General features: G+C 42.2%; 1 protein-coding gene across 2 annotated transcripts in view; it reads right to left on the bottom strand.

The window, feature by feature from the left end:
- Window positions 1-20,426, bottom strand: part of b3gat1a (beta-1,3-glucuronyltransferase 1 (glucuronosyltransferase P) a) — a 52,935-nt gene extending 32,509 nt beyond the window's left edge. For both annotated transcript variants that reach the window (XM_084674948.1, XM_084674950.1), the window contains exon 1: window positions 19,857-20,426. The gene's annotated coding sequence lies outside the window, so the exon portion shown is untranslated. The remainder of the gene's footprint in view (window positions 1-19,856) is intronic.
- Window positions 20,427-25,962: the final 5,536 nt, after the last annotated feature.

Raw genomic sequence — 25,962 nt, 5'->3', positions numbered from 1 at the left:
ATTTGCAGGCTGTAGATATTTAATCTTTGTCGGTTGTGATGCCACTGTTGAAGGACAACATGCTACAACGCTTACTGCTGTCATCCTTGAATCAGGGTTCATCAGGTTTGTCCATTCGTGTCCTGTTTGCTGGGAGTGTGTGTGTGTGTGTGTGTGTGTGTGTGTGAGAACATGTACAAATACCAGTGCAGGTGTAGTCACACTATTTGTGTATGATAGGAGTAACCTCTATTTGAGGGTTGACCTGTCACAGTGCGACAGCATGTTCACCAGAGCTCCCTGTGGACCCTCACCCATGCGCTACAAGGCTCCAGGCAAAAAACAGACACTCAATAGAATGAGTGATGGGATGTACTGCAGTTAAGGGGATGTGTGGCTAGCATTTTCCACTCTGTTTGTTACCCTCCATTCCTATTTTTATGACGCAGACACGAACATTAAAGACAAAATGATCATCTGCCCTCTACAGGACCGACACAGAGGCGCATAGATCCCTCAATGTTCCCATTTTAATGACAGTAGTTGAGAAAACACCTGTCGTTTCCTGTGACCTGCTCACACTGGGATGGGAGGATTTTGTGCGACCTATAAACAGTACACCAATAAGTCTTCCTGTATAGGCTCACTATGAGGCATCCCTGGCCTTGACAGTGGGCTTTAGTGAGGCGAGGACTGCAGGTGTCTGCCTATACACCATCACAATTGTTTCATCATACCACACCCACCGCACACACGCCCACCTTGAAATGGGATGTATCAGAGATACACAGAAATCACACAGCAGTTCTTCCGTTTTTGAATTTGTTTTTTTGTTTGATACTCGATCTGTTAGATTTGATAGATCTGATACATTTGATATGCCCCCCCAAAAGGCAAGGATAAAGCACAGGTCCAAATATTTCATTATACAGCTCAAGGAATTTGTTTAGATCAGATGATGAAACCAAGGCTTTTCAAGCATTTGCTAAACAGACCTTGAGTCTTGAAAGCAAAAGTTGTCCCATGTCTGCTTTCACCGCTTTGAGCACAAACCACAAAATGTAATTATAAAGGGCACGAGAGCGCACTCTAAACAAAGTTAAGACTGCAGAGAAGGCAATAAATCCACAGTGATTATTTCTTTTCACTTCAGCACCCCAAGCTCTCAGTGAGAAGAAAAAAATCAATAACATATGCAAACATCCAACCAAACAAGATTTGCAAATCAGCCTCCATAAAACAAACGTGGAGAGCTCAAAAAGTAAATAGACCCGTTTTTGAGCTCTGGCTCTATTGCGGGAAAGTTAAACAGTTTACATCAGATTCCATACTGTTTCTGCACAGTAGCTTGTGAGTCAAATGAATATTTTAACATACATGCTGTACATATGTTTTTTCAGCCTTTTTCCCCTTGTAAGAAGATGAGCTGCTAATTTTATGACAGAACTACGGATTTATGACTCTTCCCTGTCCTTCTGGACAAGAGGTCATCTGGGGTTTCAAGTAATCCACAACACAATCCCTCAGAGAGTGAACCAATACGACTTTTTAGCTGTTTATAGTTAAATCATCACAGAAAGATTGGGGAGAAGCGATGATTAGCTGTCCCTAGTAAGTCACCTGCTTGCACAACAAAAATCTATTCACAACACATAACTGACGGTCGCACCAATGATATTTGTGATGCACAGGACAAAACAGGCAAAGTATAAACTCTACACCAGCTGTCTTTTCATGTGAGACTCAAAAAGGGGAAGACTGTACTGTATACAATTTGAAATGTAAGCCCCCCGCCTCTATGTTCAAAGGCTTACTTTTCTTATCTTTCTCGAGTGAGGAAGATGAAAAATATCATGAGGGCAAATCCAGCCCCCCCCCCCCCCCCCGTAGGCAACAGATGTAGTTGTAAAGTGTTTTAAGGAGCTTGGGGAGAGGAGTGGAGAGGGAAGCATAGCCGCTGAGCTTTCATGACTACCTCTCTTTCAGGCTGGCAAGACAAAGAACCTGCACTCTCTCTCTCTGTTCACTGCTAATGTGGTGGAAAGAGCTCCGGGGTTGGGAGCACTGAGGCAGAGTCCTGGTTACGCTACGAAACACCCCTTGGTGCCGGTGCTGGTGCCATCCACTCCAGTCTCGGGGCTCTGTGTCTTTGGATGAGAAGTAGAGGAAGCAAAGAACTGAGAGAGAGCAAAAGGGAGAAAGAGGGAATGAAAGAGAATGGCAGAGAGAAAGATAGTAAGAGAAAGAGGCCCCTAGAAGGAACATCACAGGTTCCATTATTTTTCCTTCTGCTTTGGCTCCTTGAGATAGTTATGTAAGCGCTGAGAATGGACTCGCGCCTGTTTACCAAGGCTTAATGATTTTCATATTATTCTGTCAGCTGGAGATAAGGGGTCTGGGGTTCATCAGAGTTTGTCCAAAGAAACCCTTTGACATTCATCTTTGCAGATTTTCAGCATGAGTGTAACACTCAGAGAATTCATAGTATGGGGACATATGTCCTTTATTTCTTTCTATTTGTCTCTTTCATGACATTTCAAAGAGGTTTCATGGGCAAAACGTTACAGATAATGTGTCTTTTTCCCCCTCGGGACTATCTCCTCACATTTCAGTAGACTTCTAACAATATAATTAAATAATCCATGGAAAACTCAGTTGATATTGGGCTTCAAATGAAATCAGTTCTCTCCGCTGTCTTTCCTTCTTGCGGTTAGAAATGTGGAGTGCAATTTGTCGACGAGTCTCCTCTTCAATACCTCAGCGGCATCTGCCGTACTCTCACCACAAGCTTATAAGTGTCAATTTGCTTGGTTAAAAGCACATAGAGACATTTATCATGCTTTGCATTGCCCCAGAAAAAGGTTTAGAGGTAATATAGAACATTTTATGAACTGTGTGCATTACAGGCAACCAGGGACCTTAGTGTTTTGGTGTTGCCCGTGAAATAAAAATATGGAGTTTTGGTGTCTGACTGTGAGGAATTGAGCTGAGGCATCCATCCTAACATTGTGATTGGTCAGGGGAACAGAAGTGAACGGAAACCTCACAACAGCACTAGAAGACTCGGAATCGGAAAGGATTGTCTGTGTATGGCTATCCAAAAGCTCTGGCCCACCCTCATGGGGTTTTAATGTAGGCAGGGCTCCCTCTGTGAAATCTGGAGAGAGACCTAGGCACTGTCTGAGCTAAAACTGTGTCTCACACCTTCGGGGAATTAATGCATGAGCTGTAAATTTGATTTGGATTAATCCTTCTTAATCTACACAAAGCATGGAAATCCCATTGAAATCTTGTTCTAAAAACACCATTAATGTGTTTTTAAGCTTGTGTTTTTTCTTTCTTCTGAGGCTGACAAACTTGCATTATCAAAGAAAGAATGCCTCTTATTTGTATTTTGTATGGGGGGGGGGGGTATAAACCACAGGAGGCTTATACACTGTGAGAAAATTTGTCATGGACTCCATACATCTTCAATGAGCTGCACTGTGATCAGATCAATAGTCTTTTTCAGTACCCGTCTTGAGATAGCATCTCATTACATCTACCAAATGAGACAGTGGAGTGGGTTCCTGTCCATCTCAGAGCCTCGATGTAGCTCATCTTGAAGACCCTCTCAGAGGTCTGCTGGAGGCTGCGAAGAGAAGACGAGGCATTCCATCCTCATCACACCTACGGGTTAGGACTCACAGCCCTTCCTCTCAATCCTACTGCTGCTCCACCCTGGCCTTCCACCACTTCAATTAACCCTGCTCGAGATTGCCTCTTCCCCATCCCACCAGACAGTTCAGTGCTGCTCCACCTGGACCTGGACTACAAGGCCAGAGCAATTACAACAGAACCTGTAACCTTCCTTGTGCTTCTGCCACACGGGTCTCCAGGCAATAGCCTGTGGAAAAAGACCTGTATGGTGATCTATTACATACCACCACGAACCAGTAACCGTGCCTCCCCCGACTGCACAGACTTTCACGCCAAGCTAAGAAGCAAAGATTATGAGTGTGAGTCATGGTGAGGTTGGATGAAGATGGAGGTGGTCTCTCTGGAGGAGCAGCCCAGGTTGCTCTTGACAGGTTGGTTGACACAGATATATCAGAGGCCTATTTCTTCTTCTTTTTCAGCCTTGTGAGGTTGCCTGAATAATGTGCTTTCAGAGTGACAGTTTTCCGTCATCAACATTTTTTCAGAGTGACAGTTTTCCGTCATCAACATTTTTTCAAATACTTTTTTTTACCTGAAGTAGCTGTCTCTGCATTCCACTACTTTGTAATGTTAGAGGTTGAGTGGCGTCTTTGCAATGTGCCGACACAATCTGGATTCCACTTGTCTTGGGAGGATAAATTACAGTCTTGATTATTTAGTACTGTAGTTTATGTGCTGATTGTCGAGAGTGGTCATGTATCATGTGTTTCTGGTTCAGTAATCAACAACTAATTGACCACATTATGGTGGGGGAAAGTGACAAACATACCATACGAGTTAAGAAGGTACACAGATTTGACTAAACAAGACCGCTGTTAGGGGGGAAAGAGTGATCAACTTGAGTCTGGCCAAATTAAAGCAATGAGTCATCGGTGACATCAGCATGGCTCAGTGTCCCTTGAAGCCACATTTGATGAATGAGTAAGGCTGACAGGCTTTGTAAAGGCTAAACCTTATGTGCCTTTATTCAGAATTAAGAGCCAATTAGTCCTGGAAGAAAAACAAAACCTCTCTCAACTGATCAATGATGCGATTAAACATGCTCTAACCTCAGTTTGGCAGACAGACATCGCATTGCACTTTATGGGGCATTTTCACTGCCGATCTCTTTCATAAATTATACTGTCTATAACATCCATATTGTAAGTCTTGCAGATATGCTTAATGTGAATACATGTCGTATTCATGTTGTTTGCACGCATGCCTGCTTGCAAGAAATAAGAGAAGAATCATACTAATCACATGGTCGTTGCTTAAGAATTTATTCATGGTGGGTTTAAACTGTATAAAAACTATTTGAGCGCAGAGCACTTATCAGATTTGTGTGAAGCTTAACGAAAGCCCCACTTTAGAGGTACTATTTCCTCTTTATTTAAATGGCTTTAACCTACTTAGATTTAGCCACAAGCATATACGTCTGCTTTCTCAAAGCTCAGCATCCCTAACCTTTCTCATTACTCTAATATCGGGCACCCAAACAAAAAGGCAAAAATGTTGTGCAGCCACGCTAAATTGCTGGGTGGATAAAAATAGGAAAAACACACAGCAGTGTCCCTTTACAGGACTCCAATCTGCTTACCCTGTAAGTGCAGATGATGTTTGCCACAACATGAGAGAGGTGACCGTCAGAGGGGTGGAAAGAGTTTTAGGACATTAGGCTTAGGCAAGCTCAGTCCCATGCTCGGGAACAAACTGCATGTTTTATGAATGGCAGAGAAAAGAGGGATGAGGCAGAGAGAAAAAGACAAAACCTTTTTTGTGTGATCGAGAAGGTGACCTTTGTTGTCCCCTTTGACTACCCCACATCTTTAAGTTATTATCTTGATTTAAACTGATCAACTGGAGGACTGCACATTCCCAAATCCCAAGTCCCAATTGGAGGAGTGTGTCAAGTGATGGTTTCATGGAATGTGCATGGATGCAGTTGGTTGGTGAGTACAGCTAGGAATACAAATAAGGAAATACATTTAAAGTACTCAGATGTACCTCTCAAAGTGAAACCGTTTTGGTAGGTTATGCATTTTTTGGACGTGTGTGAAATGTGAATGTTCTAGAGAAAAGAGAAAAACAATCCTTTCTTCTTTGGTAATTTTGCTCCCCTGCAAAAAGGTTTAGGTTTCAGTCAGTGCAGCAAAAAAAGAGAGATTGAGATTTGACTCCCAATAAAGGAGATGGATCGTATTTTATCAAGCGCTGTCTGATCTTGAGGAGAGCAGATTGATAAACCTGACATGGTCACTGAGGGTAACTAGGTTTAATTATGTCACCCAAAAAAAAGGAGAAAAGGTAGGCTATTTGTGTATACTTTTCATGTATTACTTGATTTTGGCACAACTTTTGCTTGTTATACTGTACATAACCAACACTATACAATCTCTGGGATTTTAAAGGATTAAAGTTACGTGGTGATTGAAATTGACCCATTTGGTCTACACGATGCTGGATTTGGAGGAGAGCTACATCTTTCATATTTTGCCCATTCATGCAACCCTGTGAGAAGCACGCTCAATACGATGGATGTGGCAAACTCAAGTCATGACAGCCACAAACACCGCCTCATGTTGTTTCTCAACCCTATATTCATGTGCCACTCACCATAACAACCCTGGGACTGTCACCCTGGTAACGGGATGAAGAGATCTCCAGTCAGACCGCAATTCAGAGGCCAAGATTTCTCTAATTCAGCTTCTCTCTCTCTCTCTGTCTCCCTCTGCCTCCAGCCTGAGCCAAGTCATGGTTGGTCTCCTGTCTGCACTCACAGGTCATGCACTTTGACTCTAATTCCCATGAGCAGTAGCATGCCTCATGCACACACTACACACACATACTCATTCCCACACACATACACACACACACACACACTCAACCAGCCACATGCACACACACATGCATACCCACACACAAACTCACATACACTGCAGACAAGGTGCCTCTGATGTGAAATGTCCTTGTTTTGACGGACAAAAAAGCCTGTCTCTCAGTGATGATAATATTGTAGTTTGCCATTCAAACTGAGTTTTGCAGCTTAAACAGCAACCAACCTCTTCTCACATTATTCTCTTTCTTTCCCAAGCCAGGCCCTCTGACCTGATTTACAATATCTCTGAACATGAATGAATAGCCTACAGTTTTCATACAGTTCATAATATAGACAGTATAGGCAGAAAAAAAATATGTGAGGGAGTATACTTCTACTTTCAGCAGTATTTACATTATGACTGACCAAAACATGTTTAGAGGTTCTCTCTGAATACATACTGACAAAACAATACACAATGCCTGACTGCCTCAAAGCAAAATAATACAAAAGTGTTCAGCACTGACAACTTGCTCTATACTCACAGTGTGTGGATGCAAGTATTTTCAACTCCAAAGACGTGAATTCAATGAAAACCACATGACCGTCCTATGTCAATGTAAGCAAAGACAAGGACGGTACTACATCATAACCACATGGAAACCAAATGTGAGGAAGCTTTATCTTACTCCATCTGTGTTGAATAAATGTCCAGGCACAGCCATCATAGTGTGCAGAAAATGCACTCATTGGCATGACCTGTCATCAATCACCTCCTGTGCGATATTTCCAATATTTCCAAAGCTAGGGAATAAAACATGAGGCGTACGTTCAGAAATCCATACCCATTATCGTAGCATGCATGCTTTTCATTTGCTCACGTTGGCTGGCTGGAACTTTATTGATTTCCGACCCTTGTTCCGTTACTCTCTGTGGAGTTAAAGCTTGTTTTTCTTCACATCTGTATTCCGTATGTTAGCTTGTAGCATTTGTTCCATGTGATGAATCCTGGGATCCTACATAAGTAGCCATAGCATTTAGCATGAATTATTGCACCAAGTCTGGAAACACTGTGGTTGGTCTATGGCCAACTAGCCATGTCATTGGCTACCACTTTTTTTCTATTCAGTACATTGGTTTAAATTGCCCTTCGTATGCTACTGAATGGTAAATTTGATTAGTGCATATAACCATATTCTACAATCTTTGGAAGCAGTTTCATCAACAAGGGCTTTGTCTTGGGTCACGTAAACTATATTAACTGGTTAATGTTGTGTTCTTGAACGTGTAAAGAGGTCACACCTGTAGAGGGGGAACTGTATGCTGCTTTATTCAGTTAATTCTGTACTCTTACTGATCTGAACTGTACCAATAAGAAATAGTATCATCAGGATACTGAGAAGCAATAAAGCCACAGTGCATAAACCCAACTTAAACATGTTTCTTTAAATGTTGGTTGAATTAGTGATTAGAAAATGTGAAATTAAATGCACGGCCATAACACTGTCAGGTGCAGTTGTAAACATTGGGTTATTAAAACCACTGAAATACCAATTGTACTTCAGCTGAGTTCAGTCATCCTGAAATATAGTTCTTTCTCCCAGTATAATCTTGCTGGACTTTGCTGGTGCTTTGGAAAATTTCATATTCATGCCTTGCAGAAACCGCTCCACGGCTGATTGCCTCCTGGTTGTGAGGTGACACAAAAATACTTTAATTGCCAATTGTTGTGACAAACGCCTCTCTGGTGAGGGTGGTTTCTTCTCAGTGGGTTTCTACTCGGTAGCTTAAATGAGTGGGAGAGACTTCTTGACTCAGGAAGTAAGATGAAAAAGACATAACATTCTTAAACAGCCACTGCAACACGTCATCATGGTGATGCAGGAAGGGAGCTTCACAAAAGAAGCATTTATCTCCCTGTGAAGTCCTCAAGTGTAAAATTCATACACACATACAGTATGTATTATGTCATGCCCCTTCCACATTCCCTTTCTATAAGCCTAGGATCAGACACATGCTAGCAATAAATTGAACTTTTAAGCAATTGGAAGGAAGATGAAATGGCATTCGGCCTTTGGATCTGCGAACGAACATTCGGCACATCCATTCTGATGTTCTGTTCTGCTTGCAAGCTATCAACGCTTGTCCTCTGCAGCCAGGCACTGTCCTCTGCCCTGCTCTCCCTCGCTCTCTCTCTCTCTCTCTCTCTCTCCCTCCCCCTTTCCCCTCAGTACTTCATGACGGATGACTCACCCTCTGTGTCTGTCTGTGAAAAAGAAAAGGCCTGAGTGACACCATCGCAAGGCAATCAATTAAACACAATCTTAAAGAATGTCCTTCTCAGGTATACTATGCCCTCAAGTTATTTGCTACTGTCTGGCTTGGTTACTAGAAAAGTTAAAAGTGCTTGATTGCTCATTGTATTGAAAGCACAAATGTCACACCCAAAGTCTGTTGGAAAAGCCACTATTTAATTTGTTGACATGTCAGCAAATAACAATAAACTACATTAATAAGCTATACACTTATCACTGAGTTCATACACTTTTTCATCAAACTTTATGAGTTTGGTTATTGTACTCTCTTGCCTATATTTGGGAGTCATTGCAGCTTGGGCAGGCTGGGCAACATACAAGGCCTCTGACCATTCCCCTCTTGAAATTATTATGCTGAAGCATGATGGCTTTAATTGGTTAAGTACAGCACTGGCTCATCAGACTGACTCTCATGAACGTGTGAACCACAGGAAAGCTGCTCCTAAATTGGCCCGGTGGACAACCATTGAGGCCCTAATTAAGTTTGTCAGTCACCACCGTAGATGACGCGTAGAAATGCCCCCAGTTTTCTTCACCCCCCAGCTGATGTGAGCATTCAAGTCTGGCCCCCACCCAGAGAGTCCAAAGCAGCAATCCACTGTGCTGACAAATCAGTAATGCTTTTATAGCTGTGCTGCCGTTTTCGAAACAGTAAGTGCTTTTACCATGTCAGTTCTCATAACATGTTATTCAAACAAACTTTGATGCTGGCCACAGTAGCAGGTGCTGCAGAATGTAAATTATGATAGGGGTTTGGAATATGAGCGTGTCAATAGATCTAGCACACACCACTGCATTTGCCCCTATAGCATGCTTTTTCTCCAACTGAATCGATTGGGGCTCTGTTTATCTCATTAGTTTGTAGTGTGGGAATGAATCACACAAGGGCATTCGATGCGCTCCCCTAACCAATGTACAAAGCTCAACACCCTTCTCGTTTTCTGACAGTGTTAGCCTCCGGTTAGCATCTGCAGTGGCAGTCACATTGAGCTGCATTCTAATGCTCGCCACCCACCCTGGCAAGCGTTCAAGTGACCCGGCTCGGATAATAGTAAACGATGCAGTGTTTACTCTGGCAGGGAGCACACATCCAGTCATGTCTGTCTAATAACCCCCACTTCATAACGAAGGGTCAAGAAATCACCTCACTTCACCTCTCAGGAGAGAACATAAGCAGCTGTTCCATGCTCTTGTGTAAACATCATTTGCACTACTGATGGGCCTAATGTGTTCGCTCCCCTTATTCATTAAATCTGGAATATACTGGAGCTGCCCACCCCCTTTTCTGAAAATCTGCAGTCGGATTGTGTGGCAAAGTCATAGGCTACTGCATGAAAGGTGGACAAATCAAAAGAGAAAAGTGGCATGATTCGAGGTCGGGATATATTGTCACACCACTAGTGAGAAATCAATGCAGTGTTGAGACTTATTCTTGGTGTAAATTGCGTATGTTTCCCATGTTTGCTGAGGGTACGGGAAGGTTAAAGGTACAATAGGCAGGATTTTTTCCAGAAAAAAACTGAAACATGTCCCCTATAAACAAGTTGTGTGTACTAAGACAGCTCTCTGAGAGTTGTTTAGCAACACAGACAGTTCAGTACCAGTGGAATGTCAATTTACAATTTTGGGAGCGTGCCGTTACTTTCCAGCAAGTCCCGTTGCAAGAATCCTGTTCCAGCCAATCACCTTTGGGTGAGGCATGCCTTTTTTCTTTGCTTATTTTGTGAATCCTCTGTCAATCAAACTAATGCTGGAGGAAAGCTCAGGTATTCAGACAAGAGAAGACATTTTTTACATTTACATTTGAATGTGTTGTATGTTACCTCTCGCCGATTTAACTGTAGCTGGGCCTTGGGGATGGGTGAGTGGTTGTGTCTATTTATACATTAGAGTATCAGATACGGTCATTGTTTCTCAGCTAAATGTGGATGGATGTGTGTTGAGGGGCAAGTGTTTGCTGAGTACACACAATATGTTACAGAAATGACGGCATCTAAGTCTTGTAAAGTTTATTGCATTTTAAAAACACAGGAAACTGTGTTTTTAAAGAAATGAGATTGACTAGTGAAATGCCCAATGGCAGCACCTGTTAGCAGTAAATGCTAATTCAGTGCCAGTTCTGGTGAGATCTATGGCTCCATCGCATTGTGCAACTCAACATAGCAGCAAATCTGTTCATATTCCTGCATTTATATTCTATTCGAGAAGTGCCTACCTTCACATTTGACACTGCACATTCTTGGGTCGTGAGCTATATAGCTGGCACATTTCAACTTCATTAAATGCCTGTTTCTTGGGATATTCAAGCCACAGACAGGCAGACAGGCATGGAGAGATTCATACCCATAGTATAGTTAGATACAAGATACAAGGTACAAGAATTGAGAAAAAGCACAAGCTTCATATTATACTAATATTATAGGCAATGCAAAGGGCAGTAATTCCCTTTGGAAACATTTAAATGCACTAACGAATAAAACAACCAAGACTAAAGGAATTCGAGAACTCATTGTAAATAGCAAGAGGACTAATAAGAGTGCAACTATGGCCAACTGTACTTATTTTGTACAATCAGTAGAAGAATTAACAAGAGATTAGATTGTAGGTGGGAATGAACCATGCCTAATGCCTTCTATTGATTGTATAGAAGTTAATGAGACAGAAGTCATACAGATTATTCAAAACATTTCAAATTCCAAATCCAATGATATCTTTAATATGATTTGTTGTTTTCTCAAACAATACAGTAGTGTACTTACTAAACCTCTAACACACATTGTCAATGTGTCCATAAGAAATGGTAAATTTCCCTCAAGCTGGAAAAAAGCAGTGATTGTGCCAATATTTACAGCAGAAAGTCAAGATTCTATGTGCAACTACTGGCCAACATCAATTCTACCCGTACTATCTAAAGTGATGGAGAAGGTCGTAGCAATACAGCTGACTGACCACTTGGAGGTCAACCAGCTCCTCCACCCACAACAGTTTGGTTTTAGATGAAGGCATTCAACTAAAATAGCAAACTGCTGCTTCATTGAAAACTTAAAGAAGTCCATGGATAGGGGTGAAGTGGTAGGAGCAGTATTTCTCGATCTTAAAAAAGCCTTTGAAATGGTCAGTCACCACCTACTTTTATCCAAATTGTCATTGTTTAACATCTCTCCTGAGGCAGTGGGTTGGTTAGCCTCATTTCTTCAGGGGAGGGAACAGTGTGTTAAAGTGGCCAGAGACAAATGCTCATTGCTAAACATCCGTATGGGCATACCTCAGGGTTCTATATTGGGGCCAATGTTGTTTAGTCTCTTTATTAATGACTTGCCTTTGATCTGTCCTGGTGTTCGCTGCCAACTTTATGCAGATGATACCGTTTTTTAAGCATCTGCCAAGACACCGGAGCAGGCTGCAGAGGTTTTGTCTGCATACATGGCTAAGGTTGGTCAGTGGCTCACTCAAAATAAGTTAAATTTTACAAAAACAGTTGCCATGTGTTTTTCAATTAAAAAACACAATTTAGAACAAACATTTCAAATACATTTGCAAAATGATAAAATACAATCTGTAACTCAATTCAAGTATCTTGGGTTGGTCCTCGACCCCCATCTAAAATTTGATAAACATATTGAGAAAATATCAAAAACAATAAAACGAAACTTCAATTGTTTCAAATGAATTCAACATTACATTCTGCACCAGGCGGCCCTGCTGTACATGCATGCTATGATCTTCTCTCATATTTCATACCGCATGACAGCATGGGCCCAGGCAGCCCCTTCAGCTACAAAGCACATTGGTTCACTTTATAACCAAGCAATGAAAATTATGGATAGAAAACCAATTTGCTTCCATCACTGCCATATTCTTAAGAAATTTAATTTATTACGTTTTGAAAGCTTCAACGATATATGTTTTCTCAAATTGTTATTTAAGTGTACCAACAACTTGGCTCCTGAACCCCTGAGTACATTTATTCAGAGACTAAATTACGGTAGAGTGACAAGGGGCTCCCTAAACCAAAATTGTTAAATCCCACAGCGCAGAACATCTTTTGGTACATCAGCCTTATCTTACTGGGCTTGAAAACTGTGGAACTCACTGCCCACAGAGATTAAGATAATTTCTGAGTTTAAAATGTTCACCTTTAGGCTTAAGGCATGGCTGAAAGCAAAACAAAACTGTACCCATGTAAATGTCAGAGCGTGAATGAGTTTTCAATTAGTACAATTGCATTGTGTACCCTTTGAATTAGTTCTTAGAATGCGTGTGTTCTGAATGAGTATTTTTCTATTCTGTATTTTTTAAATTGCATATTATTTTTATTATGTACTATTGTAGAAAGCCCATCCAGGGACGGGAGTTGAAAATTAGCTTTTGCTATAAACTCTATGTGCATCACATCAGCTGCAAACTTTGCTCTGTAGCCATGTTTAACTGCATTATCCCTGTCAAATAAACAAATAAATAAATACATAGTTATACCATTATCACACACTGGTGTTAATTTGCGGGAGCAATAAATGGTTTTTGGGTTGTCATTTGCCATTTAAAGTGATTGAGAAGGTAACACCCACTAAACCGCAACAGAAACAGATGTTACTTTAATTATCTATGATGCTAGAGCAATCACACTTTCCGTTACTCCCCCTATCCTTCACTTTGAGCAACCAAGCTGAATCACACAGTTAACCACGTCCATGTTACATTCTCTGTCGTCAGTTAATACAATATTGTTTGCAACAGGTATCTGCTTGCCAAAATGACGCCAGAATTAGCATCATGCTAACACCCAGTAGCAGTTAATTACTTTCCTTTTACATTTTCTGTTGTCAGAGAAATTACAATACTGTATATAAAAGGAATCTGCGTGCCAGACTGACACCAGACATTGCATAATGCTAACACCCAGTAGGGTGAAAGTCCCACTCTATAAGCCTGTACTTCCAATCAGGCCTAATGGGTGTAGTGAGAAAACTCACTGGTCCCCAATTGATGGGATGGGATGAAAACATGGCAAGAGCCCCTTTTAATGAATGCACAAGTCATCGCCAACCTTCTGGCCCAATTATTCCAAGACATTCATGTGACACTTATAATAACACGCGCTATCACGCTATCACGACTGTGCAGAGCTTTGGGACATGAGAGTGTATCCATCAAGCCTATGAAGACTTATGATGGTAAAGTAAGTAAGGTACATTCACTATGAATCTCTACCCTGTTTTTGGACATGATTTTACGTTTAGGAGAGACACTGTACACATTACATTAAGGTCTGTATTGATTTTGTCTTGGACATGAAAGAACATGACAATAATGTATCATCAGCTATCATGTGAACTGGCAAAGTTAAAGTTGTGTTTGTGAGAGACAGTACAAGTAAGACTACTAAGATAGCATATCAAGTGTAGTGTAACATTTACATTTGCTTGGCCAATCTTACACCACAGTATGTTACATTGAAGTGTTTTTTGCATAGGCTGCATGCATATTACACTATACCTTGTTGAAACCCATCAGCGTTTTTTAGGCATTCAAAAGTACAATTCATTTGAATGGTATGAACTGAGCAGCTTTCCCCCTTGCATAACTGTATCTACATTTAGCTTTTGCTCGTAGTAATTCTCTCACATCTTTTAAATGGGGGAGCTTACTCATTTAATTCAAGGGCCATGTGGTTCAGGTTCGCTTCACTTTAAAAAATTTAGATTACTGTTAATTAAAGGCTGGGGCATGAGGCACAACAGACACCATCAGGTCACACCATTCTTTATGACTTTTGACATTAAATCAATGAAAATTAGTTCGATTTCTCACTGATCTGAGAGTGTTGGTGGCACGGTGATGCCTTTGGATTGGAGAGAGGTCATGTGTGTTACAGTGTTAGCATGTCTGCTGAAGACGGCGGTTAGCAAAGTTTGAGAGGGCCAGTCTGGTTTGTGATGAGCGTGGCATTAGTCCGATTGCCTTAATAAAAAAAATATATATTAAAATAAAGAGGGCCCAAGCTCTTAGCCAACATTGGTGCGTGCCAGCCTGTGTCGAAGACACAACGCACAGCGTTGAAAGTAATTGGGGCTCGCTTGAAAGGCTGTGAGTGCATTACAACAACAACAAATATTGCTCCCTTCCATCTATCTATTCTGTCATCCCCCACTCCTCACCCATGCGTATGACACTGTTTAACAGGGCTGAACTGCAGCCACGCTGAAGACTATCTTCCTGAGAAGATAGTCATTTTTGGCTTTAATTGGTGCATTCCTAAATCATCCATTGCTTGCTTCTAGTTTCTTCTTCTCGTGGGACAAGGTCATATCAATGATCATATTCTCTTGTTATTGGAACTTTGTTCTCTGCTATGCTGATGACTCGTTTTGCCTTGTAATGTAGCTCTCTTCCTAGATGTAAAAGACCAGACTCATTGATCAATAATTAATATTCAAGTATACAGCAATTCCCTGCCGTAATTTGCATTTATTGGTGCCAGTCAGCGCAGCAAAATACGCTGTCTACATTAACCCCAAGTAACTCCGGCAAATTCCAAAGTCAGACGACCCTCTGTGCCAATCTCATTTCATACTGTGTAACGAGGATGATTGCGTTATGGTGGAAGACGAGTTTGTATTCAGTGCCGCCGGATAAAACGGTCATGGTCTTAATAATATGTTTGTGGAGGGATTAGTAAATCTGATTGGTCTCGGATCTAAAGACGCTCACTCGTCCGGGTTTATCGACATAACCCTCGCCTCGTGGTTGTCACCTTCTTGACTCGTCACATGACAGCAGATACATCAGTCAGGTTGAAGTGAGACCCCAGGTGGCACTTGAATGTCACTAAAGCGTATCTATATTTCTTACAGTATGAGGGGCTTTTCTTCACCAGGAGCAGACTGGAGTGTGTACAGCAGGCTGTGACGAGCACTGAAGCACCACTAAGTAGAAGCCTAATGCCGCCTATGCTGGAAATCGGTATTGTCTTTGAAAGGTCAAACGGCTGGTGGTCTTATACCATTCATTACAGTCACTGATCTTTTCCTACTCTGGTGGGGACGCAGTCTTCTGTTTTGGTAAGCCTGGGGATTTGTAGCAAGACCCTGTGCTTTTTGATTACTTGAGTAACGGCAGTGCGATACCACCAAGTCTTGTCTGCTGCATTTGCCAGTGCTAATTCTTAAGCTGAGAGTAATTGGAGCAAAGATTCTTTGAAAAAGGACTTTGGACTGGATCTGTGATCAGCGAGAGGGTGTGATAAGGAAGAGTGCACAGCAGGGGACAGAGGAGGCATGGCAGGCCACTGGGATCAGACTGACCTTGTCAAAGCCATGGACGCTGACTGCAGTCGACTAGCTTTCCCATGCGCCTGCTGTTAGCCAGTGGAGTCTGGTCCAGCTCCGTCAAAGCCCTCATTCAACTCTGGCCCCCATGGCGAGCATTTCTTCACCGGAGACACAAGCTGTGCACCTTCACCACCTCGATTGTACGATATGTTTCCGCAGGATAAAAAACTGTTGTACAACAGTTCCACTGAGCCGCGAAAGGTTTCATTGTGTTTAACTGAAGAGGCACACGGGTACCAAAAAAAAGAAAAAGCTGGAGCCAAAACACAGTTTCTTCCAGTGTCATCTTGATTCTTTGCTGTGTGAAGCAGAATTTAACTTGACATTGGTGCAGTGTGGGATGGAGGGTGGGGGGGACCGGTCAGGTGCTACCCTTTTTGTTTCCCCCATAGCTACTGAGCTCCACTATTAAGCATTTCCTCTCAGCGTTAGTGCCATTGCAGCGACATGTGTGTGTGTAAGTGCTTGTGTGTGTGTGTGTGTTCACTTGAGTGTGTGCCTCCACCAAGGGAGCGTCGCTGCTCTAATCTGCGACAGACAGGCCTACAGACGTGATAGATGTGAACATGAGGGTGCTACACTGCCAGCTGTCTTTAATACACCCCCCCCCCCCCTTGCCTCCTAACACAACCTCACAACCCTGAGGGAACATCCTACGTACAAACCTAAAATCATCATAATGAGATTATGCAAAGAAAAATAACATGGCTGCCAAAAGCCGTTAAGGAGAATTGGAGCCAGGTATGAACGGAGTAGTCATGTGGAAAACAAGATGCCAACAGGAGTGACCAATCACTGCTGAAACAGCATTGTGATAGATGGGAGTTCCCTACACTCCATGTTTGGCACCCTAGCTTAAAGCCCTCTCAGTGGAACACCATAGCTGCTATCACAGGTGAAGGTGTTCTGGAGAAGGGGGTTGGCTGGGGTTAGCTGAGGAGCTGGTCTGTCCCTGTCAGGGAGTAGAAAGTGGAGGGTGGGGGCTATTATGTCTGCAGTCTGCAAGACACTACTAGCAGAAGTTCATGGTGGTTGTCTATTTAGGCAGCCAAGCACAAGGGAGCACCCAGTGGGCTGTGTTGGCCATGGAGCTAGGCCACATTCCAGGGCCAAACAGCATGTATCTTGCATTCAAAGCACAATGTCAATGCTCTTCAGCTGTTTTTTAATTTATTTTTATAGATGTGTTTAGAAAAGACTGCTAGTGTCCAGAAAGACCTTTGTCTCTTTTTTTCTCCCTGCTCTTTTGGATGTCAGTCCGTAAGTGTCGGTGGCAGGCAGCTCGGAGTGAATGAATAATATAACAACAAAAGGGATCTGGCTACTGTGGGGACACTCCGGAAACAATCGGGGTGGTTAATATTCATTGTATGGAAATGTGGCAGGAAAAGAGAGCCCTCATGAATCTCCATCCGCTTAGTTTCTGCACACAGGTTTCTCTGGTTCTGGAATGTGGGGGTAAAAGCCAGTTGACAGACTCTCTGTAGGTGGGACCCATCCACTTATATTCAATTTACAGAGAAGATCTAGTTTTGAAGGGTAGTTGTACCTCCTTTCTTGGCTCGTGTGATGTAACAGGTGTGTGGGGGTGGGTGTTCAGTGTGTCGTATGATGTTTCTGCTACAGTTACATGGTTATACCCCACTTTGCCCTGAGCTGGGTCAGTGAAGCCAGTGAATTCTCGGATGGTCTAGCAAAAAAACGTACATCTTCCAAAAGCCTTCAAACAGCAACACGAGCGCAACATATTTTGAACCGACATCAAAAGCTTTTTAACCTTACCCAGTGGACCCTGGGTTCACTGCAAACCAAATAAAAGTGGACACTTTTGAAAAGCACAGTGGTCTTATTTTTTGTACTTGCATTGCTCCAAAACCCACTTCCCTTGCACACTGTTGGTGAGGTACAGCAGTTTTTACTCCGCCCAAGTACAAACGGCTGTGGATTGTGTTGTCAATGTTAATCTCTCAGTTATGGGTTGCCCCTCTGCCAAGACATGAGCACATGTGCAACATTTTGTCCCTCCAGCATGTACAGCACTGTACAGTTTGTCCCTCAGTCAACTGTAAAGCATGCAGAATCATAAGGGCTCTCATGGCAAAGTTTGACGGTGCAGAGGCTAAATACGTCCAGGCTCACAGTGCACTGACAGGAGCAGGAGCAGCCACCCATGTGAGAAACAGCTGGGTGTTGGCCTTCATGGTATGCAAGCAGGCATGCTGGAAAAGCAGAGACCGGGTTTGAAATGATGTACCACATGTATCCTAACGCTACAAGACGATGGATTCAGTGTGGTGAGCAGTGAACCCTTGATACAGTGATGAAGAGAGAAGCCTGTCAGAAAAGCGTATGCTTTTGCATCTGCCGTTGAAAACAAATTCATGAAACAACGTGTCTTCCTTCGCAACATTTCACACCCTTATAGTTCTCCTTACTTCGTCAGTTGTTTGTTTTTGAAGCAATATATGTGTCCAGAGTCTCTGATGTCATGGTGGGTGTCAGGGCAAGACGAGTCAGAACTTCCAAAGTTTCTCTCTCCGTCTTGACACATGCATGAGAACTTGGGACCGTGTCCCAGACTTCGGTAATTGCTGCCACATCAAGCTATTTTTCTTCCAGTAACAGCACAGTGAGCCTCTGTTAATAACTGGACCCTACAGCACAATCCCACCACTAATTCAATGATTTATACTTTTAGCTATTGCGCCCAGCAATTTTTACTATTGCTAGCTTGCTCATTTAATGCTCCCTTCTGCAGCGAAGGCATAATATGAAACATGATGGGGAGGGAGGTTCTTGTGTTTGATGTGATGTTCATCCAATCAACTCTGCCCAGGCTGCATCCTAATTGCTATCCCCACCAAAGCATACTGCCTTTGAAGCATTGTGTCTGGATTGTCAGACAAAACAATGCACAATGGTTTTGTACTGGGAGCAGGAGAAGTGCTGATCAAGTTGATTTAGTGTGTATAGTCGAGGGTTTTTCAAGGTAGCCAACACAAGAGCTGCATCTTTTTCCCACTGAGGTGGGAAGGTGCTGTAGGCTACCTGTCAGGAAATGAGGACATACAGCTTGCTTCGCAGGAGAAAACCTTTGAGCCTGGCTGGGTTTGCCTTTTCCAAGGCCGATGCCCTTTTCGTTGCATCGGACAACCTGTTATTTCTTTTTTTTCAGAGGTACTGAACGACTCCCCTGAGCCACCTGTAAAACGTGTGGTTCTGCCAGCTCAGCCCTCTACAAACAAGAAGTCGGGTCTTGCTTGTCAGAGTCAGGCACTTAGTAAAAACCCAGCTAAACATGACCATGTTTGATCTCGCGTCATGTTCAATTAGAACCATGCTTATTTGAATAGTTCGTTCGGAGACTCAAGTCAATCCTTTCTTGCCATGTGCCTAGTATATCAGCAAGCAACACAAACTAACACAGTGAGGATTTTCTATTATTCACCCTGTCAGGCCACCATCAGGTCCTTTTAACCCTTCACACTGCCTGTTCACCACATACAGCATGGCTTAAAGCCTAACCTGGACTTTCACAATGCTGCTACGCACTGAGACCCTGGACACCGACAGCAAGATCTCCCTTGCAGTTGACAAATCTTGATTATTGTTGAAAGGTTCCTCTGTGCTAAGGTTATAGTGTTACCTCAATCCTCTATTGACAGAGATGTTACCAAGCATGGACAAAAAAAATGGATGATTGTATGGTTGTTTTTTGCGTTTTTATTTTTTTACCTGAATCAGAGACTTCAGTATCCGACTGCTATTCCCAGCACATGCTGCGGGGGACTCCCATTCATTCGAGAAATCCGGTTTTTGTCCCTTGCTTGTTGTGCTTCTCTCGTCCTCCTCGTCCCTTTTGCAAACAGAGGCAGCATTCAAAGCATCCCTTTATTTTATCCCGCTGTGGCAGCTGACACCCGTATTCAAGACTTGGATGATGAGGAGATAAAAAGAAGGAAAATAAGGAAGGAGGGGGAGGAGGGAAGAAAGAAAGAATCACCCAGGCTTAATTCTATTATTCCCCCTCTCTCCTCCACGCGTTCACACACTGGAACACACGAGCACGCGAGGAGATGTCAGAGAGAGAGACGGCAACGGGGCTGTATTTTGCTCCCTCCGTGGTCCTGCTCTTTACTCCCTCTCTTTCTCTGTCTCACTTACTCTAACCCCCTCCTCTCTCTGTCTCTTTCGTTCTCTCTCTCTCTCTCTCTCTCTCTCTCTCTCTCTCTCTCAGCACGGCTTGGTGGTTCTCACAGAGGCAGGCTGTGCAGGGCTGTGCTGTGCTGCCGTCGTAACGGGAGAGATGAGTCTACTCGCGGAGAGACATCTGTGAATGTGTTTATGTGGGACTAAAGTAGCCTCTTAGACCAGGCAGAGACCACCCCTCCCCTTACAGAGATGGGCTCGCTAATGGCATGTACCATTAAGCCTCAGTGCAAGGGTGGGCTGCTTGAGAAATGAGAGCAGAGGAGGGGGAAAGAGAGATGCAAGTGAAAAAAAGGGAGAGAGACATGGTGTAGACAACACAGTGCTCCTTTTCCTTCTTACTCCTTACCAAGCATTTATCACCAGTGCTAACTTATTTTTATTTCAGTCATGAGAGAATACTTGTTTGGAAATGGTATCTACCCACTTTCATTTAAATGACCCTGCTAGCTAACTATTTAATTCCCCCTGATAGCATTAGAGTCCCCATCATTTTCTAAGGAAGGAACCTCACATTGCCCTCAAATTCTTTCAAACATTACTTTTGAAGCTGCAGATATATGTGACCTCGCTATCGACATTTGTGATCTATTTTATGTTGGGAATCAGGAAAACATTTCTGGAAATGTCTTATGTATCATTTCCGAAACATTATCAATGACTGTTTAAAATTGTAAAAACGTGTTGGAAAAAAACTGGTTTCGGCATACATTTTGTTGATTCATTCTGGAAGAGATGCATCAGATATAATATATTATAATTGTTTCAGAAATAAAGCATACACATATGTATGACTGGCTGAGCAATTATGCACTTGCGCAAACACATTGGAGAAAGCTAGGTGGAATTAAGATGGACTAAATTTGGCATGAATTATGTAGGCTGTTCTCAAAACCAACCCTCCGTGGTGACTGCACAGCATCCATATACAGCATGCGTGCAGAGTATTGAAAGGTGTAAGATGCAAGTCAACAGTGAAAAGGAACACTGAAACGGATGAAAAGGAAACGGTGCCTCTGAAGTTTGTTGCCTATACTCAAATCACCTCTTGAGTAAACAGTATAACTGAGAGTGCTACCTGTCTTGAGCCTTATTGAATGTGTCTGCGGCAGTAGTATGTAGCGGTATACCAATCTTCTGGTGTGAAGATTGAAAACACCACCTCTTTTGCTTTTCTTCTCCGGCGGCAGGCTGCTTTTCTAAGGAGCTCAACTAGGTCACTGTGCCTGGGGTAGGTGGGGGGGTAGCTCTTGTTAGGGCATGGCAAGTGCAGGGATGTGCCCATGGAGAGAGCCAGTGTCTAAGGCTCAATGGCAGGAGATGGGGGGGCATCAGGGCATCTGAAATTGGCACTAGAGATCAGCTGCGATGACCACGAAGCACGAATATATGCCCCTGTGTGCACGCATTCACCCACAAAGACACATGCACACTACACAAACATAAGTTCAAATTAACGGTATGCATTCAAAGAACACACACACGCAAATACATGTATTTTGTGGATCTGTATAGTGGTCAAGGAAGTGGAACATTTAAGATTCCCTACAGGCAAGGTATACATGTAAAAGATGGCATTAGTAGAATGCTAATTACTAACTAATACTTTAATGCATAGACTCCTATGGACTACTACAACATTTAGTCTGACCACCATCCTCCTGGCAAGACATTTTGTGCAATGCTAACAATCTCAGCAGCCATTAATATGATAATATTTCAGGGATGGTAGGCTTAGATGGCCTGCAGCGAAAAGCCCTCAGATGAACTAGCGATTGCGTGACACATTTTACTGAGGAGTGCTAGGCAGTATTTTGGGGATGATTCCTTCAGAGTGGTTGGACTCCCGACTTGAGTCACTGAGTCAATGTGAATCTTTGAGGCAAAACTTTGCAGGCCTTTGACAAGACCAATTACTGTGAGGATAAAGTTTTTGAGGGTGCTGCATTGGTCCCACATGAACAGACAAATATAACAATAGGAATAAATGGTCAATGTGGGCTACATTCAAGAAAAGGCTCAAGACGCACTTGTTCCGGGAGTCCAACGGTACTTAGAAATGGTTTGCTGGTCCCGATGTTAGTTTCCTCAAGGATCACGATGACTCTTGCTTAGATACTTGTTGCTCTTGTTGGTTAGTGGTAACTGATTTAAATTGTTGTACTCACTGTGAATTTTTTTTTTGATACTGTTGCTTGCTTTTCTATAGGTACACTTGCACTTATAGCTATTCATGTTGTTTAGTTGTAACTTGTTTAACTACATACTCTAATGGTTCTTCCCTTTGGCACTTATTTTGGTTGTTCACAATATAAGCTTCATGTTTTGGCTACCCGCAACATCTTGTTGTTATCAGTGACCTATGCACTTTGTAAAGCTCTCTCTTGAAAGTCGCTTTGGATAAAAGTGTCTGCTAAATGAATAAATGTCCATGTAAATGTATATTTGATGCAATCAACATATGGGAGGGTAAGCTTTCAGCTGTTTGTGCATCATCTGACTCATATAATATTAAGAGGCTTTAGATTTTCTTTCAGAAAACAAACATTCAACATTGGACTACCATGGTTTGTAAAAATGCTTTGTTTTACTTTTTTTCGATGACAATGACACAACATCATGAGAGCAGGATTTAGATGTTGTAACCCCAAGCCCACATTCCCTAAACATGATTTCCCCCAGCTTTAATAGATTAAAAGATCAACAAATTGGCTCGCAGTGGTATGACCCTGTGCTGCTGTTTGGTCAAGTTCATGTTGCAGAATGGGAAAAATTGTTTACAAACGTGTTGTAGTCAATATCAAGGTCATGTACCGGGAAAATACATCAACAATGATGACCTGTTTATCTGCTGTAGTCAATCCTTTTATAGAGGCCATATGCTGATTAAACAACTCCTGATAAGCAGCATTCAAAGAGGACCTAATATTTGCCAGTGGGTCTTTTCAATCTTTCAACACCCTCCTATAGCTGTGGGTGGCGCCTCCCCACTTTTTGGAGGAGTGTGATTTCCCACAAGCCATCTGTTATATATTGTTGTGACCTAATGAGAGGGGAGCAGATAGAAACCGGAGCTCTATATTTGATGGGGTTGCTGGATGGCTACACACACAGTGAAGGCAGAGGCAACAGATGGAGAGGGCGCTGATACGTTCCTGGAAGTGGTCCCGATTCCATGGCTTCATTGGTCTGACGTCTAATGTTGTGATTTTATTTAGTTGGAAGTATATTCAGGCAGGCTTTTTATTAAGGGGCAAATTAACAAGAATATCTCCTCCCTGGCCATTCATTTACAATGTATCTACCTAAATACACAGGAAAACAGTATTGTCAGTAGTTAGTTAAGGCTAGGGTTAGATGTATTGGTAAGGCATGCAACTTCATATTATTGGATTAAAGTAAGATGAACCATACACAGTATAAAATCTCAAAATATGTAGTTCTTACTAGGGACCTTTTTATTTTTTTAATAAATGCTTCCCCTTTAGTGATGCAATTACATTTCATCATATAAATGACCCACACAACCTCAGTCTTATTTGCCTTATTAGAAGGCATATTGCTGCAGACAGTTGGACGCTTTTACTATGATGACATGGCCACGAGGACCTGACAGTGATTAAATCACAGGAGCGCCCACATATTGATGTTTTCTTATGCAGTTTGTGGTCAGTCCATTCCATCCTGCTTCACTTCTTGCTGACTACATTTGGCTTGTATTCCTTTAACACTGACCAAATCTATCTGTCATAATATAATACAATTAATTGCATTAACTATTTATTGCAATTTCTAAACCATTCTATACAGTCTGTGTATTTAAGGCAAATGTATGCAATTTGGAAAGAAAACTCCGTGAAATTGGAATGCTTTGCCTTATCCACATCCAATTGTAGCAAATTAAGAAATGCATAAGTTTTGCCTAATTGGTATGCAACAGTAGGTGACATTTTGCCTTTGTTTGGGAATACAATGTAAAGTGTGTGCACATTTGGATAACGCTGGCCCAAGCAAGTGCCAGATTTGTAGACCTTTCTCTCAGTCAAGTGGAATTACAGCCCAAATTTGTCATACGGACCCCTAATAAAAACCTTAACAATGATAACATTGGGACCTAAAGACAAACACTTTATTTACTCTGGTTGTCTTTTCTTGTGTCTACTGACAATTATATAGAATGTATTATGAACTACGTTATCTTTAACTATTTTTGTTTAACTCTGTAATAAGGTTTATGTTATATATGTTTCCAAAAATACAGACGTTATTCTCTTAAAATTCTTACTTCAAAGAAATTGAGATTGGAAAAAAAACTGTGTCATCATTCGGCAACGCTGTTATGGAAGACACGGGAGAATGCAGATGTGTCTGATGTGCTCTGTAAACCAGTCAGTGCCAGTTGTTTGGGCCGGAGGGCTGTCAGAGCATGACTAAGTATACTTGTCACTCTGTTCCAGAGGAAGTCCAAACCCATGGTTATTAACTCAAGAGAACATCACACCCACCCTTACCTCATATAATGGGATGAATGACCAGCCCTGTATGTGATGATTATGAAAACATTAAAATGATGCATGGACTGGTGTCAAGCCGAATAATGTTCTCCATTATGACTTTTCTGTGTCTGTGGCCTTGGGCTGTGTAACATTATGATGAAGTCGGGGGTATTTCCAGGTGAGTTCCACAGGATTTATCTGATGGTGACATGCAACGACCAATTTGTAGATAATAAATGGAAAAACTTCTTCAGGCAAAATTAGACAAATCATCTCCTATTTGACTCAAATATCTGCCTATGTCTGGGAAGGACCGACACTCTGGCCTTCACCTTGCTGAGGTCAAGTGTTGAAGTTCGCTAATGACGCACAGATGTTTTTGCTGCTAATTAGTCATTTACTGTTTCCTGTTGTCGAATTGTCTTAAGCAGTTAGCCTTTACTTGGTGTCGGTGACCTCAATAAGATAGGGTGTGTCTGTTTTGACTGAATTCAGCAGCAGACAGGATCACATGAATATGATTCAATCTGGGTGTGGGGTAAATCCTTGATACCATCCTAACATAACATACACACATAAAGCAGGGCAACCAGCATTGAGTAGAAGTGTCACGCCACAGCCCGTGCCCCAGCCTTAGTTTGTCTGCCCTAGTGTTTCCCTGTGTTCTGTGTTTATTAGTTCAACCTGTGTCTGGTTGATTGTCTTTCAGTACTGTTGTTTGTGTTGTTGCTGAGTCTTGTTTGGTTCGGTCTATTTAGGTCCCTGTCATTTATTCAGTGTTGGTCAGTCTCTAACCCTAACCCATGTAACATATTTCCAGTTCGGTTTGGTGTTTCTGTGTCCTACGTTCTATGTACTTGTAAGTATCCCTTCTGTCTACGTTTTCAAGTAAAGCCTTTGGTTTCTTGACTCTTGCCTCGTCTATCTCCCTGCACCCTAATGTTACAAGAAGCATGCATGGAAAATCACAACACGAACCCTTTATACGTTTTTTTTTAATTATGTAAATAAACCTGTCCGGAAGTTTCGTCATCATCCTGCACAGTTGGCATAACATGATCATAATCAGTCTGTATTATACTTAAACTGTCAGACTACAACAACAACAACAACAGTGTTTGTTCCATCATGTGGCT

Source organism: Hypomesus nipponensis, chromosome 15 (genome assembly GCF_054491055.1).
Source record: "Hypomesus nipponensis isolate SF chromosome 15, ASM5449105v1, whole genome shotgun sequence".
NCBI classification, from domain to species: domain Eukaryota; kingdom Metazoa; phylum Chordata; class Actinopteri; order Osmeriformes; family Osmeridae; genus Hypomesus; species Hypomesus nipponensis.
The sequence above is the reverse complement of the archived record's forward strand: the minus strand, read 5'-3'. Positions and strand labels throughout refer to the sequence as shown.